The sequence below is a fragment of the Nicotiana sylvestris genome, chromosome 8, assembly GCF_000393655.2.
Source record: "Nicotiana sylvestris chromosome 8, ASM39365v2, whole genome shotgun sequence".
In the NCBI taxonomy this organism is placed as follows: domain Eukaryota; kingdom Viridiplantae; phylum Streptophyta; class Magnoliopsida; order Solanales; family Solanaceae; genus Nicotiana; species Nicotiana sylvestris.
In genome coordinates, this window is record NC_091064.1 from 205,270,744 (window position 1) to 205,287,585 (window position 16,842).

A 16,842-nucleotide genomic window follows, 5' to 3' on the forward strand; every position below is an offset into this window, starting at 1 on the left:
TCTCCAGGTTATCGAACCTGGAGTAATCCTCCAATGCGCCGATGTCCACGCCCTCAAAGAACAGGTTGGGGGCCTCGTCTGAGGCCCATGATGTCTCGTTTGGTTTCTCTTTGACGGCTTGAGCCTCGTCAAATGAAGACTCTATGTGAGAGGGCGATTTTTGTCAATGAAACTGACGGTTTCCCTTAGAGCATGGCTAGCTTCTCAGGAGGCCGTATCCACTTGTTTTCCTTCGGGCTCCCGAGCTAAAGAGGGTTCGACCTCTCGGCCACCCCATCCGCTCTTCTTCATCAATGGCTGGCCCATGAGCGACGAACTCCAGATTATCATCTTCAAGATAGTCCCTGAGCCAGTAAAGGAAATCGGGGTTTGGTACCCTAGGATGGGTACTCTTCTTATTACTCATTCGGGCACGGACTGCTACCCTCTTCTTCTTGGCTTCGGCGTCCAGAGAACCCAAAGACTTACTCTTTCTTCTCTTTTTTTCCTCTTTCTTCGCAGCAGCCTCAGGCTATCCAAAAGCAGAGGGTTTACAGGGTGAGGTCGAAATCTCGTCCTCGTCCAATACCCGGAGCTCAATGGTCTTGGGCAAACCTATGAAAAAAGGAGAGGGACTTAGAGAAAATGATAGTTGAATATGTAAGAAAATTTGGTCAGAGAGAGCATTCACCGTGGGAACGGGCCTCCCACTTACCCTTCGAGAGTTTGCACCATTCGCCCTCGAAATACGACACCTATATGCAGATTCCCTCGACCCACTCTTTGAAGTGGGGAATTGCATTGGGGACTCGGGCAACCGTTGTATGATGGTAGAACCAGGCAATGAAAAAGAAGAACAAAAATAAAAAAAATTCTAAATACTCAATAACGAGAGAAACTTACGGGGTAGGTACGACTTTTCAGGAAACGGTAGGAACTCGGAGAGAATGAGATCCTTGGTTTTTACCCCAACAAATCTTCCCTGCTATCCTCGATCCCTATCTTTGTCAATGCTCGAGAATGGAGCTTTCTTTACCCAACAAACGAGCTTGATTAACCCCCTTCAGATTATTCGGGGACTGTAAAGACAAACTAGATGGTCGAGTGTAAATCGGGGTGCCTCAGTGTTATTAACAATGTGGCAGAGGAGGATCACGATCCTCCAAGAGGACGGGTGAATCTACCCCAGGCAGATCTCGTACCTTTTGCAAAAGTCGAGGACTATGGGATCCACCGGGACTAGTGTAAAGGGGTATGTGTAAACACTTAGATACCCCTCCATATGTGTCATGATGTCCTCATCAGGACCAGGGACGACCACTTATTTTCCCTCCCATTTGTAGTCCTCCCGAACCATAGGGTGAGTGTCCTCAGTGATGGAGCATACGTACCTCCATACCTCCTCACCTCGATCCCCTTTACTGGAAGCTTTTTCGACCTTGAAATCATTTTCTATAGAGCAATCTCCAGGGATGAAGTTCTTTAGAGGAGGTTCTGGGGACACTTCAAGTACGACCACTGCATGATCTATAGCCAGGTTAGAAGTTGAAAGGACGGTCTGCTAGGGCACAGATTTCAAAGTCTTCCCCATTGAATTCTGGGAAATAAGAATGTATGAAGGCGAGTATGAAGATTTGAAGATGAGGATAAAGATTTGAAGGTCAAACTTAAAGGTTCAAAGATGAAGTATGAGGATTTGAAGATGGAAAGATGAAGATATGAAGATATAAAGAACAATGTATAAAGATTTCAAGGGGTTAAGAGCAAGTGAAAAGTTCGAGGGTAAATTGAGGAGTTTTGGAATTGGAAAGTAAAAAGGTGAAAAAGGGACCGAAGCTTTTATAGAGAAGAGGTAATTAATGCGTGACGTTTCGCATTCGAGGGCGGTCAACCGGCAGCTGACATGTGTTTGAAGTCAGAACGGCGTGACTGATGTGTTGTTTCACTTACCCGTCGACCCGGTTTTAGCGTGCGGAAGAAGGAACTAGGGTCAATTAATCACTTCTTGTCGCTTCGATAAATCTTCTCTCCAAGAAGTGAGGGGACTATCTGTGTACGGATAAAATCGGGGACACTATTACCCCTGATTCCCCAATAAAGAAATGAGAGAGAAGCACCGTCCGACGCAACTACAAGCAAAGCCGAAGGGTCCCTCTTGTCGGAGCTAGGGAGGGATGAACGATTCATCTGCGATAGGGCACGACAAAACAACGGACTGGACAAAGTAAAGTTTCGAGACTATGGGAAAAAGAGAAACGGTTGAGCATGACAAATAAAGAGCCTAATATTCGACCTCAACCGGATATTACAGCACAAATCTCGTCTGATATCAATTGCGGATTGACATTTACCGGAAAAGAAGATTTTTACCTTATTTAGACTTCTACTAGGATTGAAATTCTCCTACTATATAAAGGGGAGATTTTCCATTTTAACACATTGTAGAGACGCATATCAAAGTAATAAAAGTTTATTTCTGTCTTCTAGCTATTATTCAAAGTTTTCTTTAGTTACTCTCTTCTTTAATTACAACCGAGTCTATGTCGAGGGTTCGATCGAGGCCGGCTTCAAGTGTTCAACTTAAAATGAGGCTTAATTTTCCATTACGATTGGTTTGATCGTCCATTCTCTCTTTAATTTAATTACTTGTTGTTCTCAAACCATTCATATCAAATTAAATCACACATTCAAGGAGAGGAACTTACGGGCTAGGTTTCACTTTTCAGGGAACGGTAGGAACTCGGGAGTGAGATCCTCGTTTTTCACCCAAATGAATCTTCTTTTCCATCCTTGATCCCTATCTTCGTCAATGCTCGAGAAAAGAGCATTTTTGCCCGGCGAACGAGCTTGATTAATCCCCCTCGGACGATTCGGGGACTATAGAGACAAACTAGATGGTCGAAGGTAAATCAGGGCGCCTCAATGTTATTAACAAAGTGGCAGAGGAGGATAACGATCCTCCAAAAGGACGGGTGAATCTGCCCGAGGCAGACCTCGTACCTTTAGTAAAAGTCGAGGACTATGGGATCCACCAGGGAAAATGTGAAGTGATATGTGTAAATACTTAGATACCCCTCCACATGTGTAGTGATGTACTCATCAGGACCGGGGACGACCACTTCTTTGCCCTCCCATTTGCAGTCCTCCCAAACCGTAGGGAGCGTGTCCTCAATGAGGAGCATGTGTACCTCCATACCTCCTCGCCTCGATCCCCTTAACTAGAAGATTTTTCGATCTTGAAGTCATTTTTTATAGAGCAGTCTCCGGGGATGAAGTTCTTTAGAGGAGGTTCTGGGGACACTTCAGGTACGACTACCTCAGCATCTATGGCCGGGTTAGAAGTTGAAAGGACGATCTATTGGGGCACAGATTTCAAAGTTTTCCCCATTGAATTCTGGAAAATATGAATGTATGAAGGCGACTATGAAGATTTGAAGATGAGGATGAAGATTTGAAGGTCAATCGGCGGATGACATGTATCTGAAGTCAGAATGACGCGACTGATGGGACGTTTTATTGACCCATCGACCCAGTTGTAGCGTATGGAAGAAGGAATCGGGTCAATTAATCACTTCTCGTCGCTTCGATAAATCTTCTCTCCGAAAAGTAAGGGGGCTATCTGCGTAGGGGTAAAATTGGAGACAAGGTTACCCCCGATCACGGTACGACGCAACTACAAGCGAATCCGAAAGGGTCCCTCTTGTCGGAGCTCGGGAGGGATGAACGATGCATCTGGGATCGGGAACTGTAAAACAACGGATCTGGACCAAGTAATGTTTCGAAACCACGAGAAAAAGAGAAACGGTTGAGCATGACAAATAGGGAGCCTAATATTCGCCCTCAACAGGATATTACGGCACAAATCTCGTTCGATATCAATTGTGGATCGATATTTACCATAAAAGAAGATTTTTACCTTATTTAGATTTGTACAAGGATTGAAATTCCCCTACTATCTAAATGGGAGATTTTTCCATTTTAACACATTGTTGACACGCATATCAAAGTAATAAAAGTTCACTTCTGTCTTCTAGCAATTATTCAAAGTGTTCTTTAGTTACAATCGAGCCCATATCGAGGGTTCGATCGAGGACGGGTTTCAGTGTTCAACTTAAGACCAGGCTTGATTGTTCCATTACGATTGGTTTGATCGTTCATTCTCTCTTTAATTTAATTACTTGTTCTCAGATCATTCGTTTTGAATTAAATCACACATACTTTAAATCGCGTACAAATTTAATTGTTACTCATTTTTAAGGGTACACAATAAGTCATTTAAGTTAACAAAACCAGCTAGCTGCGCAGTAAATGGGGGTTTGAAGGTGGGGGGGTTGGGGGGAGGGGGGGGGGCGTGGGAATCTCGAAGAAGGAAGAGTATTTCAAGCTTAACATTTTACAACGGTTAGCTTTTCACTTATTGACTCGGTATCGAGAGAGGACTCAATGCATATCTTTATAAATTAATTAGCTTGATCTAGTTAATCGTACTTTTGTTATCTTCTTTAATCTTGTAAACACATAATTAAATACGTAGTCTAATTGTATCTAAGTATTACAAAGAGAAGCTAACGTTTCTGAAATGTGGAAAATCGATCACAGATCATTAAGAAATGGGATTGTTGTTAAGAGGAAACTCGAACATGAAATGACTAAAAAAAAAAAGAAAGCACCATTTGAAACTATATATTAGTAAATGAAAGTGGAATGTGAATCAAACCATTGAAATTGAGAAAAAGAAACTCGAACCTGCTTCAAATATAGGCAAACACTGAATCACGTTACAAATCATGATGAAAAAAGATATTTTTTTTCTATGAACAAACAATATCATACCAACTCTAGATTAATATATATATATATATGGTCAACATAATTATTCATTACAGTAAGCTGATAGATTGTTGCAAAAAAAGAATAATTGGACAGACAAATTCCAACATCTATGGGTTGCAATGGCAGGTTAATTAGAGGGAGAGACAAGATGCGAATTGCACGCTAATTATTCGACTAAAATGACCTGCCTAGGATGATACTTTCCCATATAGTGCAAAAACATTAAATTTTGCCTAGAAATTCAACCCCAATATAGAAATAATACTATGGTTGCCCTTTCAGCTTCACAAATGGATAAAGTCCATTTAATTATTGTTGGAGTTGATAATTACTTGTTTTTCAATTAAGGGCTTTATGAATTAGTATCCCCTATTTACCATCGCCTAACTCACGGGAAAACAACTCTTCTCCCGAAATCTCACGTGCATTAGTTGATAAACCAAAATCTTGATTATTGTGATAGTTTTACTAAATGGTACTCTCTCCGGTTCATTTTAATTGATTTTTTGTCATATTTTTTTTATGTTTCACAATTAAGATATCAAGAAAAAATTAACTTCTTTTTCCAAAGTTGTCATTGGAGTAAAGAACCTAGGAGTGTTTGTTGTATTCCCAATGAACAACTTAAGATTAATATAATCAATTTTATTATTAATTAATGATAAAATATGAATTTCTTATTATGAGTAAAAATAGCCAAAAAATTAATTAAAGTGGATCGGAGAGAGTAAATAAAAAGTCCACAGACTCATCAAAGCCAAGACAATTAGGCTTTTTGTATAATTTGGAATGGATACAGACCTTGTCGCTGCCTTCTTTTCCCTTTTTGTGCTTTTTAAAATCATAATAAAACACGAATTACAGGATTTAAATTTGATAAATTTAGTCTCTAAATTTCTTATGAGGAAAGTTATTATGCTTTTAGTATTGTGGATTCTATTTAATACTTGTTCGAATTTAGTAATTATTTACATATAGATATCGATGCTTCGTATCAACTATGTTAAGTAGAATTTATTGAACTTGTGCCTGATCCGCCTCTAACAATAATGATGACACGAGTATTGTATTGGTCAAAATCTGACAACCACGACCAGGTTGCCCGATACCCCGCCTCAGTGACTGGGCAGTGAAAGTCAATAGAGCCCACTCCATTTCTCCTCTGAGACATCCGACGAATTGAAAAGAGTAACGCCTAAAATCACGATCAGGATACATTAGTGAACAAAAAGCGTCGAGTCAAGCAAAGGGTAAAGGGACCTCGACTAAATATAGCCAAGAAAAGGCTCTTAATTAAGGAGGGCTTCTCCATTCTCTCGAAAAAAAGATGACAAAAAGCTTCTTTCTTGTATCCTAGAAAAAAAAATAGCCTCGAAGAAAAGATGTAATTCTCCTTCCTCATCGATTGATGAGGAAGGTAATATTGAATCTTAATAAGATCAATCATATCTCCTTGTTCATCCCATATGTAATCATCGTTGTTAACTTTTCGATCTGGAATTAACCATGTTTGACTAAGATTTACCCCTTTATCTTTGATAGATTTGTTCCAAAAAATTAAAAAAAAATTTAACATCTTTTGAGTCAAACAAGTATATTAAAGAGGTTAGAACCTCTAATAAAATGAATATACTTAAGAGGAGAATCACCTAAAAGTTTTGCAAAAAGTTATACTCTTTTGCCACCTCAACTAATATTAAGACTTAATTAGAACTAGACCACACGTAAACAGTGACTTGAATCGTATAGTCGTCAACATTGACTTAAATTAATCTAAAACGACATTGTAACCACACGTTTAGTTTCTAAAAGGTCCTACAAGAAAAAGGTAGTAATATTTACTTAGAATTAAAGTCCTTTATATATGTTAATTTGAATTTCTTGTGGTCATAAAATGCAACGCGACCCTAAATATGATAAGCAGCTCACTAAATACGACATCTTTTTGTTTAATCTTTTCAATAAATTAATTTTCCTAATATAATAATATGTAGATTGAGATCTTGATAACTCCAAAAGAAAATGTGTAACTAACATAACGACCCTTCACCAATATGACTTTGGTTAACTCTACTATTTTCTTGATATTAAAATATATACAACTTACGCCATTATTATTTGGAAGTATTCTGTATAGGCTATCAAATAGAATGAGATCATCCTATAGAATTTTATTTAACAGATAAAAACAAGTTTTGCCCTAATTTTTTCTTTGTTCCTAACTCTGTTTAGGTCATCAATGGACTAACTAAGAGCTAGTCATGCATGTATTATTACTAGCTAGTGGATAAAACATGAAAATATAAACTAAACTTTCAAACATAATTCTAGCTAGTCAGCTAATAAACTTGTTCCAAGGGGGCAATTTTTACTCTCTCTCTCCTCTATAATACATTAATTTATTAGTCTAAAAATTAAAAAAAAAACAAACAAGAATTATTGGTGAGGACTTCAATTTAAGAAGTGATTTTCAAGTTGTTATGATTCGGCCATTTGTCATTTCATGTCTGGAGATTGGCTCTTGGAGTTCGTGAAAGAATATGCAAGCTATAATTCTTTTTTCTCTCTTGATTCCCTTTTGAATCTATCTGCTCAGCAATTTTGAAATATTCAAACTGTTTTTAAAAAAATGAATTGAGGTGCTGATTCAGAGGAATTGCTAAATATGCACGTAATTCTCACTTATTTATGATATACTTTATGGGAATCGAGGACAAGACAATGTTGATCTATAAAATATATTACTATATTTGTTTCTGATAGGTTTGATCAAAGGGAATGTAGAATTTTCGGTACTAAATTCATCTGAACCAAGTATATTTGGCGCGAGGGATAAATTTACGTACAAAAAGTTATTAAAATTATATTCCCTCTGTTTTAATTTATGTGAACGTGTTTGACTGGGTACGAAATTTAAGAAAAAATGAATATTCTTAAAATTTGTGATCCTAAACAAGTCAAAAAAGGGGCTAGAGTATTTATGGGGTTATAAAAGCTTCTCATTAAGGATAGAATTGTAAGTTTAAGCTAAAATGTTTCCAAATTTAGAAATTAGTCATTCTTTTTGGATGAGACCAAAAAGAAAATAGATTCACACAAATTGAAACGGAGGAGTAATAAATAATAAATATAAATATATCATCTTAAAATATAATGTTTGAAATCTTAAGTATTAAGTATTTATCGCGTAGAACTTAAATTCTGAATCTAATTCGAATTGCTAAGGAAGAATATACTAGCAAAGGGTCGATGAATCAAACGTCGAAATGGGTCAACTCCTAATATTTAAGGCCCTTTTTAGAACCTAACTTTATCTGCTTTCGTAATAATTTGTTTTTCTTTTCTTTTTCCTAAAATTTCATTAGTCAACTCCTAATATATAAATCAATTATGAGCCAGAGTTATGTGTGGTAGCAATATATTCCTGCAATTCATGATCAAATCTTTGCAATTAACGTGTCAATTTTTTTATGATTTGACAACAATGTTCCAAATCATGTTTAACTTTGCTTGCCAAATGGGATTTTCTTTCTTTTAAATTTTTGCCATATTCTTTTTTTTTTTTTAAAACTCCTTGTGCAATGTCAAAATTAAATGGGTGGCCTCATATTGTCATCTCACTTACTCTAGCATTATTGTATATATGAATTATCCATTTTCGTGCTAAGGTGTTTTAAAGAAAATTAAAGGACCACTCATAAATTAAAGCTTAACCCTACAAATAAATGCAAGAAAACACTTTATATAAAAATTTGGCCTACAAGTGGTGAAAGTTAGTTAGACCCCTTGTCACGACCCCAAACCGGACCCGATCGTGATGACGTCTCTCATGAAGACAAGGTCAGCCGACACCATTCCCAAATCAACCATTTTCCATTCAAAAGTGGTTTTTATACCATTTATAAACCATTAATCTCATAACGAACATTTAAAAGAACAAAGCAGAATAATTACACAAGTCCGACATCGGGGTGTCACTAGTCATGCGCATCTACCAAGGTCTGAATACAACAAAACAATCAAGTGTATTAAGTACAAAAATGGAAATGAGATGAAGAAATAGTGTTGCGAACGTCGTGCAGCCACCTTGCTAACTCTGATGACTCCGCGTCTGAGCATCAATACCTGCTACCGGGTTTTAAAATACCTGAATCTGCACACGAGGTGCAGGGAGTAATGTGAGTACTCCAACCCAGTAAGTAATAAGAGTAAACAAAGACTGAGCAGTAGGAAATAATGAATCCACATTCATGATAACTCAATAAGCACACAAGCTGCTAATTCAGAATACAAGTCGATCGTCTTATTAAAATCCAGCCTTTTGGTAAAAATCATTTGAAAATGCTTTCCGACAGTTTTAGTAGGGGTTCAATACCATTTATAATAAAAGAAATGAAAAACCATAATCGGCCCCTCGGGCAAAACATAGTTCGTAAACAGTCCTTAGGGCAAAACAGGAATCATAAACACCTCATAACATGAAAATCTCAGTGGAAATAACAAAGCCAAATCAGTGATTAAATTCTGAACATCTCATAAACCCCAGCTTAAATGAAAGTTGTTTTAAAATATTTGTTCAACACTTTCGACAGAGGCTCAATATAAAGATGAGTGAAAACAGTCAATAAATCAACATATTCGATAGAAACTCATTTTAAAGAGGAGTGAAAATCAATAAGTTCATAAACAGGCCCCTCAGGCAAAGCATCACCCATGTGCATGTATATATCTATCGCCCCTCGGGCAAGTCTCTCAGTCACTTATGACTCAACTCTTACCAATCAGCGCTCACACTCAGCACTCACACTCAATAAGTACCATATAGTAACCGCTGTGGCGCACAGCCCGATCCATATATCGCTGGGTGTGCAGCCCGATCCATATATCTTGTCGACGTTGCTCACTGGGGGTGTGCAGACTCCGAAGGGGCTCCTACAGCCTAAGCTATATCGCTACGATGTGCAGCCCGATCCAACATATCGCTACGGCGTGCAGCCCGATCCATATAAGTATCGCTGCGGCGTGCAGCCCGATCCATATAAGTATCGTTGCGGCGTGCAGCACAATCCATATAAGTATCGCTGCGGCGTGCAGCCCGATCCATATAAGTATCGTTGCGGCGTGCAGCCCGATCCATATACATATAATCCTCACAACCAGGCTTTCGCCCTCTCTCAGTCATTAACCTCACAATCAGACTCTCGGTTTATCTCAATCATCAACCTCACAATCACTCTGACCATCAGTAAAACAGGGAAAACAGTTTTCATATTTTTAAAGAATAAAGTGATAAACCAGATTTAAACAATAAACAGGTAAAACACGACTGAGGATATGCTTTCAAAACAAACAGAGTGAGGAAAAATAGTGGAAGTGTCCCTAAGGGTCTCAGCAGGTCGGCACAAGGACCCAAACATGGCATACAACCAAAAATATAATAACATCAAACAATTAACTATCAATTACGCATTAAAATAATCGTTCGGAATGGACTAAGTCACAATCCCCAGCGGCGCTCTACCCCACGCTCGTCATCTAGTGTGTAAGTCACCTCAACATAGCACAACGATGTATAATCCGGAGTTTCAAACCCTCAAAACAACATTTACAATCATTACTTACCTCGAACCGACGAAATCCCTAGCTCGGGACGCCTTTGCCCCTCAAATCGGATCCAACACGCGTCGAACCTATCCAAAATCAGAACGAATACATCACAATATGCTAGGGAAATAAATCCCAAGCGGAAACAATCAATATCGGGCACAAATCCCGAAATTACCAAAACCCCAGCCCCGGGTCCAGTTCTCGAAACTCAGAAATTTTCACATCATTAGATTCCTTATCTCCTCACGAGTTCATACATATCAAAAGTTCTCAAATCCGACCCCAAATGGTCCTTCAAATCCCAAATCAAACGTCCAATTTCTCAAGCCCTAGTTCTTCAATTTTAGGCTTAGTTTTCCATGAATGCTAGGTGGATTTCACAATATAATCGAGTTTTAACATCAAAATTCTTACCTCAAGTCGATTCCTCTTGAATCCCTCTTTAGTTTCCTTTAAAAATCTCTAAAAACGAGCAGCCATGGGTGAAAATAGACCCAAAATCGCGGACAAGACAACTTAAAAACATTCTACCCAGGCCTGACTTACCTTCTTCACGGACGCGGTCAACCACCCGCGAACGCGTAGCACAAAAATTGCGTTGACCAACTTTACCCTACACGAATGCGACATGCCAGTCGCGAACGCAGTGCTTCCATAGCCTTGACCTTCGCGAATGCGTTTGCTCTATCGCGAACTTGATGACTAACTGACCATTAGATCCAATTCCTCCTACGCGATTGCGTATACACCCTCGCGAACGCGATGCGGTCCTCTCAAAAACCTTCGCGAACGCGGCATGGACCCTCGCAAACGCGATGCTTACGAACCCCATCCCTTTGCGAACGCGAAGGCCAAAATGCCTGTAACTGAAACCTGCAATTTCTAAAGTTTTCAAAACATGAAATTGATCCGTTTAACCTCCCGAAACACACTCGAGGCCCTTGGGACCTCAACCAAACCTACCAACATAACCCATAACATCATTCGAACTTGTTCCAGTCATCAAAACACCTCAAACAACATCAAATTACCCGAAACTCATCGAATTCAAGCCTAAGTTTTCTAAAAACTTCCGAAATACGTTTTCGATCAAAAACCCAACCAAACCACGTCCGAATGACCTGGAATTTTGCACACACATCCCAAATGATATTACGAAGCTGCTGCAACTCTCAGAATTCCATTCCGACTCCCGGATCAAAATCTCACCTACCAACCGGAAATCGTCAAAATCTCAACTTCGCCAATTCAAGCCTAGTTCTACTCTGGACCTCCAAAACCAATCTGATCACGCTCTTAAGTCATAAATCACCCAACGAAGCTAACCAAATCATAAAAATTCCGTTCCGAGCTCATATACAAATAAGTCAACTCTTGGTCAAACCTTTCAAATCAAAGCTTTCATCTGAGACTGTTCTTTCAAATTCATTCCGATTTTCCTGAAAACCAAAACCAAGGATCTACATCAGTCATAATACCTTACACCGGGCAAGTCATGCCCGAGAACTAGCGATCAAAGTGCAAAAGCTCAAAACGACCGGTCGGGTCGTTACACCCCTACCAATATTTAGACAAGAAGAACGTTAATAAAAGAAAATCAATATAGTGGGTGAGGGTTAAGTCAAACCCCTACAAATGTTTCTTTTCTTATGAAAATAATTTTGTTGTGCATCAGTTTTGTTTATTTTGACTTTTGCAATTCAAGAAAACTTTTGAAATTTGAAAATAATTCGTGCCATATGCGCGCGCACACATATATATATATATATATATATATATATATATGGATAATCATTAAGTGTCACATATGGATTAATAGTATGTCTCCTCATATGATCTTGAACAATTATCATCATATATATTTTAGGGTTGGGTCAGGTTTAAGCTTTATTTTTAAAAATATGATATTAGAGTCAGATCCATTCCAATTCTTGGTTTACCCAATATTAAATCGTCATGTTATATTATTCACGCTATAGATGTTTAGACCTAGTCGAGAACCAAAATGAATCCAAAATTTAAAATTAATGAGCTTAACCTTTAAATGTTTAACATTAATGAACTTACATAATTTTGGGTTTGTAATTTATATCTGTTAATGAGTTTTTTGGTGATAAGAATATATTGTTTTGTCTGGTATGGTAGCTAGTACAGAAACCGGCTTGGTTATGAATTATGACATGATTTTTATGTGCTGAAGGAAAATGAAATACAGTCTACAGATTGGTAAGAGTTAAAGTTTGTCGAGCGACAGTTGGTCCTGCAGGCCACACTGTATTGCAATCATAGGTACCCTTCTCTTCTTTTAGATTTTTTTTTTTTTTGGTTTTCCAACTGAGCCCGACTATATCTGGATTCGCATCGCGGAGGACCTCATTCGGAGAAAGCGCTCCCTACCAAGAAATTTTTCATATCCAGAGCTCGAACCCAAAATCTCTGATTAAGGAAAGATCAGCCCTATCCGCTGCACGACGTCTTTTTAGATATTCACTGTTATGTGTGTGTGTGTATATATATATATATATATATATATATATATGAATTTTGTTGATTTAATTTTTAAAGTTCTCAGTACTGAATTTATTATATTTTTAAATTTATAGCGTTATATCTAATATTTATATAATTTTAATTAATTTTAATACATAAATTTTTGTTTTGCGTTAAAATACTAGGTTAATCATAACGTTGGATTCGTCCCTGGCAACCACCTTGTCATTTTCCATGTTCCGTGTTTACTTCTTGATCTTCTTTAGGAATAAATTGTCAAAAATATATTTTGATCTGATAGGTGTACAAATATTCTAAGATTTTTTCAACATGATATATAGGTGTACAAACATTGTTAGTTAATCTCAGATGCCGCCATCAGCTCATTAATTTCTTGTTTTCTAGTATGAATTACGTAAAATTGGGATATATTTTGGAAATGGTTTCACTTTTTGATTATTTTTTTTCCTAAACATCGCATTTTGACATTCTTTTAGATGGATTGTGTGAGATTTAAACTCAAAACTTATATTATCCCAAAAATACCGCATTAAATTGCGTGAATTCAGTTAAAATATTTAAATAGCTAAAAGAGACATAATTCTATTTATTTATTGAAAAAATGACATTGTATAGCCGTTCTCAAAATAATAACAGAAAAATATATATTTTTTGCACATATATATATTCTGTATATTTTATACAAATTTTATAATTTTTCCTCTACCAAATATAAATAGTTTTTGACACGGTTTAAAAGTGAAAAAAGCCCTTATTAATTTATATTATTATGTAGTATAAATGAAAATTTGCAATCAGTATATCATAATATTCAATCAGGGGGTGGGATGTATTTTCATTCGACTCCAAGTCTCCGCTTGATATTTTGTCTAAAAATCTGTCTATCCAGTTAGGATCAATATTTGACAGCTAGCTGTCATTCACTTCTTTTAGTCGACTTACAACTAAACTTAATCATTAGTAAATTAAATGATATTTTTATGATCACGTGAAGTGTGAATAAATTTACTAGTTTAACAAAATTAGAAAGACTTGAGTATGGTATTTTTTATAAGTGGTTAATTTTATTTATTCTTGTGATTTCATCATGTATAACTGCGGTTTATCTTTTTTTTCTTTTTTTTTTCCTCTTTTGCACGAGTCATGCCATACTCAATGATGGTCAGATTGGCAGCTCGAGGCATGCAAACTGAAGATTAGAAATTAATTTTAACCTTTATAATGAGTTTCTGTAAGCGATTCTATGCTTTAATTAATCATTAGAAAAGGTTTAATTACATGAAATGATTGGCCTAACCTCACTATTAACACGGCTAAGATAAAACATATCCTCAAAATATAATGTCATACAGTGTATGAACAAGGAAACTCACATATCATAGACATTGGATTAATGATTGCGAAATTAGTCAAAAAGTTGTAGTCGGAAACAAGTAAATTATTTGTAATCCCTTTTCTTAACCTTCTTCGCTTATAATTAAGTGCCTGCTTTGAATCCAATTTTAACATTAATTCATAATCTTGATAGAACATTGGTGAAAAATTAACTAAAAAGGGAAAGATACCTCTCGGAATATATCTAAAATAGATCTTAGAGAAAAGTAAAATTTAACGTCTTTAATCTTAATAAATTAAATGATGCGTAAAATATAAAGACACAACTTTGTTAGCATGAAATGTTCTACACGCATGAAAAAATCGATCATAAATCCCATAAGATTGCTTATCCTAAAAGGACCTAAAATTTTGCCACTTCTTGCATCATTTTAAGTAACAGTGATGGAAGAGAAAATGAAAGGTCATGTTTTTCCATATGTACTATAAAATATGGACATGGACATTGATAGAATGAGAACACTCTTTAGATTTTTAATTCATTTTATTATTTTATATGATTATATCTACGCACAGTGTAAATGTGCTTTTACGAAAGTAGTGTAATTTACCATTATAAAAGAACTAAAATTATACATAGTGAAAACGTAACATATTTTCTATAACAATAGTAAATTTGAACATGTGATATCATTTTAGTTACCATGTTTATCGGATTACCAAGTAATGCTTATCAAGAAATTAAGCCACATGATTATCAGGGTGGTCGTCGAAACATTACACTGTATATATAGGTAAGATATTATGTTTTAAAGGTATATAACATATATTGAACATCCTTTGTCGGAAATTATTTTACTTCTTTCAAATTTGAATACCCTTAGAAAAAATTATACCTTCGTCACTGCCTCTATTTACTTAATAAATGACATGATTGTATAAACACATATTTTTTACATCACCAGTAACATGATAGTTTGTTCTCCAAGTATTTATTGACTACCAATAATTTCCCTCTAAAATAACATGATAGTTCAAAATAAGTTGTAAAATTATTTCATCACAACTTAAAAACTGTGGAAGGATAAGATGATAATTTCTCGTTATAGACACTTTAAATTGGAGATCAATTAGTAAGAAACATGTGTGACATGTTAATTGTTACTTATTTGTTAATGGAAACTTTTTATTAAGGTCAAAGCACCCACAAAAGAACCAATGTCTTTAGTCCTCTCCTTTTATTTTCTTGGGTCCGAAGTTTCCACAATCTCTCAAAATGTAAGATTGTCTTTTGTCCCCTCAGTTCCTAAAGTTTGGCAAAGTGCTTTATTTATGAAGATTTGCGATTTGCCAAGGTGCCTTTTCTCCATTGGAAAATTATAAAAGTGGGGGTGGGTGGAAATTTAAAAAATATTAATCAAAGAATGTGGAAAAAAAACGAGGTAATATTAATGTTGTTGCAAATGAATAGTTTCTAAGAAAAAGTAGAAACGTGATTTTCCCCGATTTGGATGCATTCTACCACTTTCCATATATCTCATTTTTTTTGAATGCATGCCCACCACAGAAAGGTTCTTAGCAATTGATTTATCTTTTGACGTGCACTTTTTATTTGGGCACGACTACTTTAGACTTCTGTTTTTATTTTTTATTTTAGCTTATTATTAGTTGCTAAGAGACAAAATATAAAAAAAATGTTGCAAATTTCCTGGACCAGAGAAATTATTTTCTCTGCACCACAGGTAAATGTAATGGATACTGCAATCCACTAATTTTCATGCCAATCACCCATTCTTGTAAAGCTATATTTAACTCACAAGATACTTGGGAACTATAGAAGATCTTGTGATGAATGCACAAAAGTATTGTTCCCACTGGCTTGGCTAATAACAACACATCATTTTCACTTTTATTTACAAGATTATGGCACATCAGTTTTATTTACTCAAGGTTAAAACATGCATGGTAACTTACTGATTTCGGTATTACTCAACGGAGGTAAAGTTGGGATTTACGGTATGAATTTTTGATTCGTCATCAAATCCATAGCTCATCTTAGTGATTGGGTTTGCGGTTCGTCCGAACCCGTAAATAATGTTTTCCCTCCGCCCATGTTACTCCATATGTTTAAGGACTAGACTACTTACGGTGTTTTGGTGGTGCTAAATGTTATCCCAAAGTATATTTTCTTGAAATATGTTATCTTTGATGAGATCATTTTCTAGTAGAGTATTTGGTTACTTTGATCCAAGAAAAAGGCTACCACAAAAAGATGAAAATTAATTTTGTTACTTAGGGGCGGAGGCCATTTTTATCCACAAATATCTCAACACATACTCTAAATCACTTTCTTTGACCATTCAAACACTGTTGTCAATTTCTAATACTCAGAATAATCATCAAACACTTCTACCGTCTTACTCTATTCTTCACCTCGTGTAATTATCATATATCGCCTAATCCTATACGAACCAAATATTGGCATAAATGATCTAGATTTTCCAAGGTGAACATTTGCTAAAAAATTGCTTTTCTCCTTAATATAACACGTTTAAAGGGATATTTAAATGACTAATT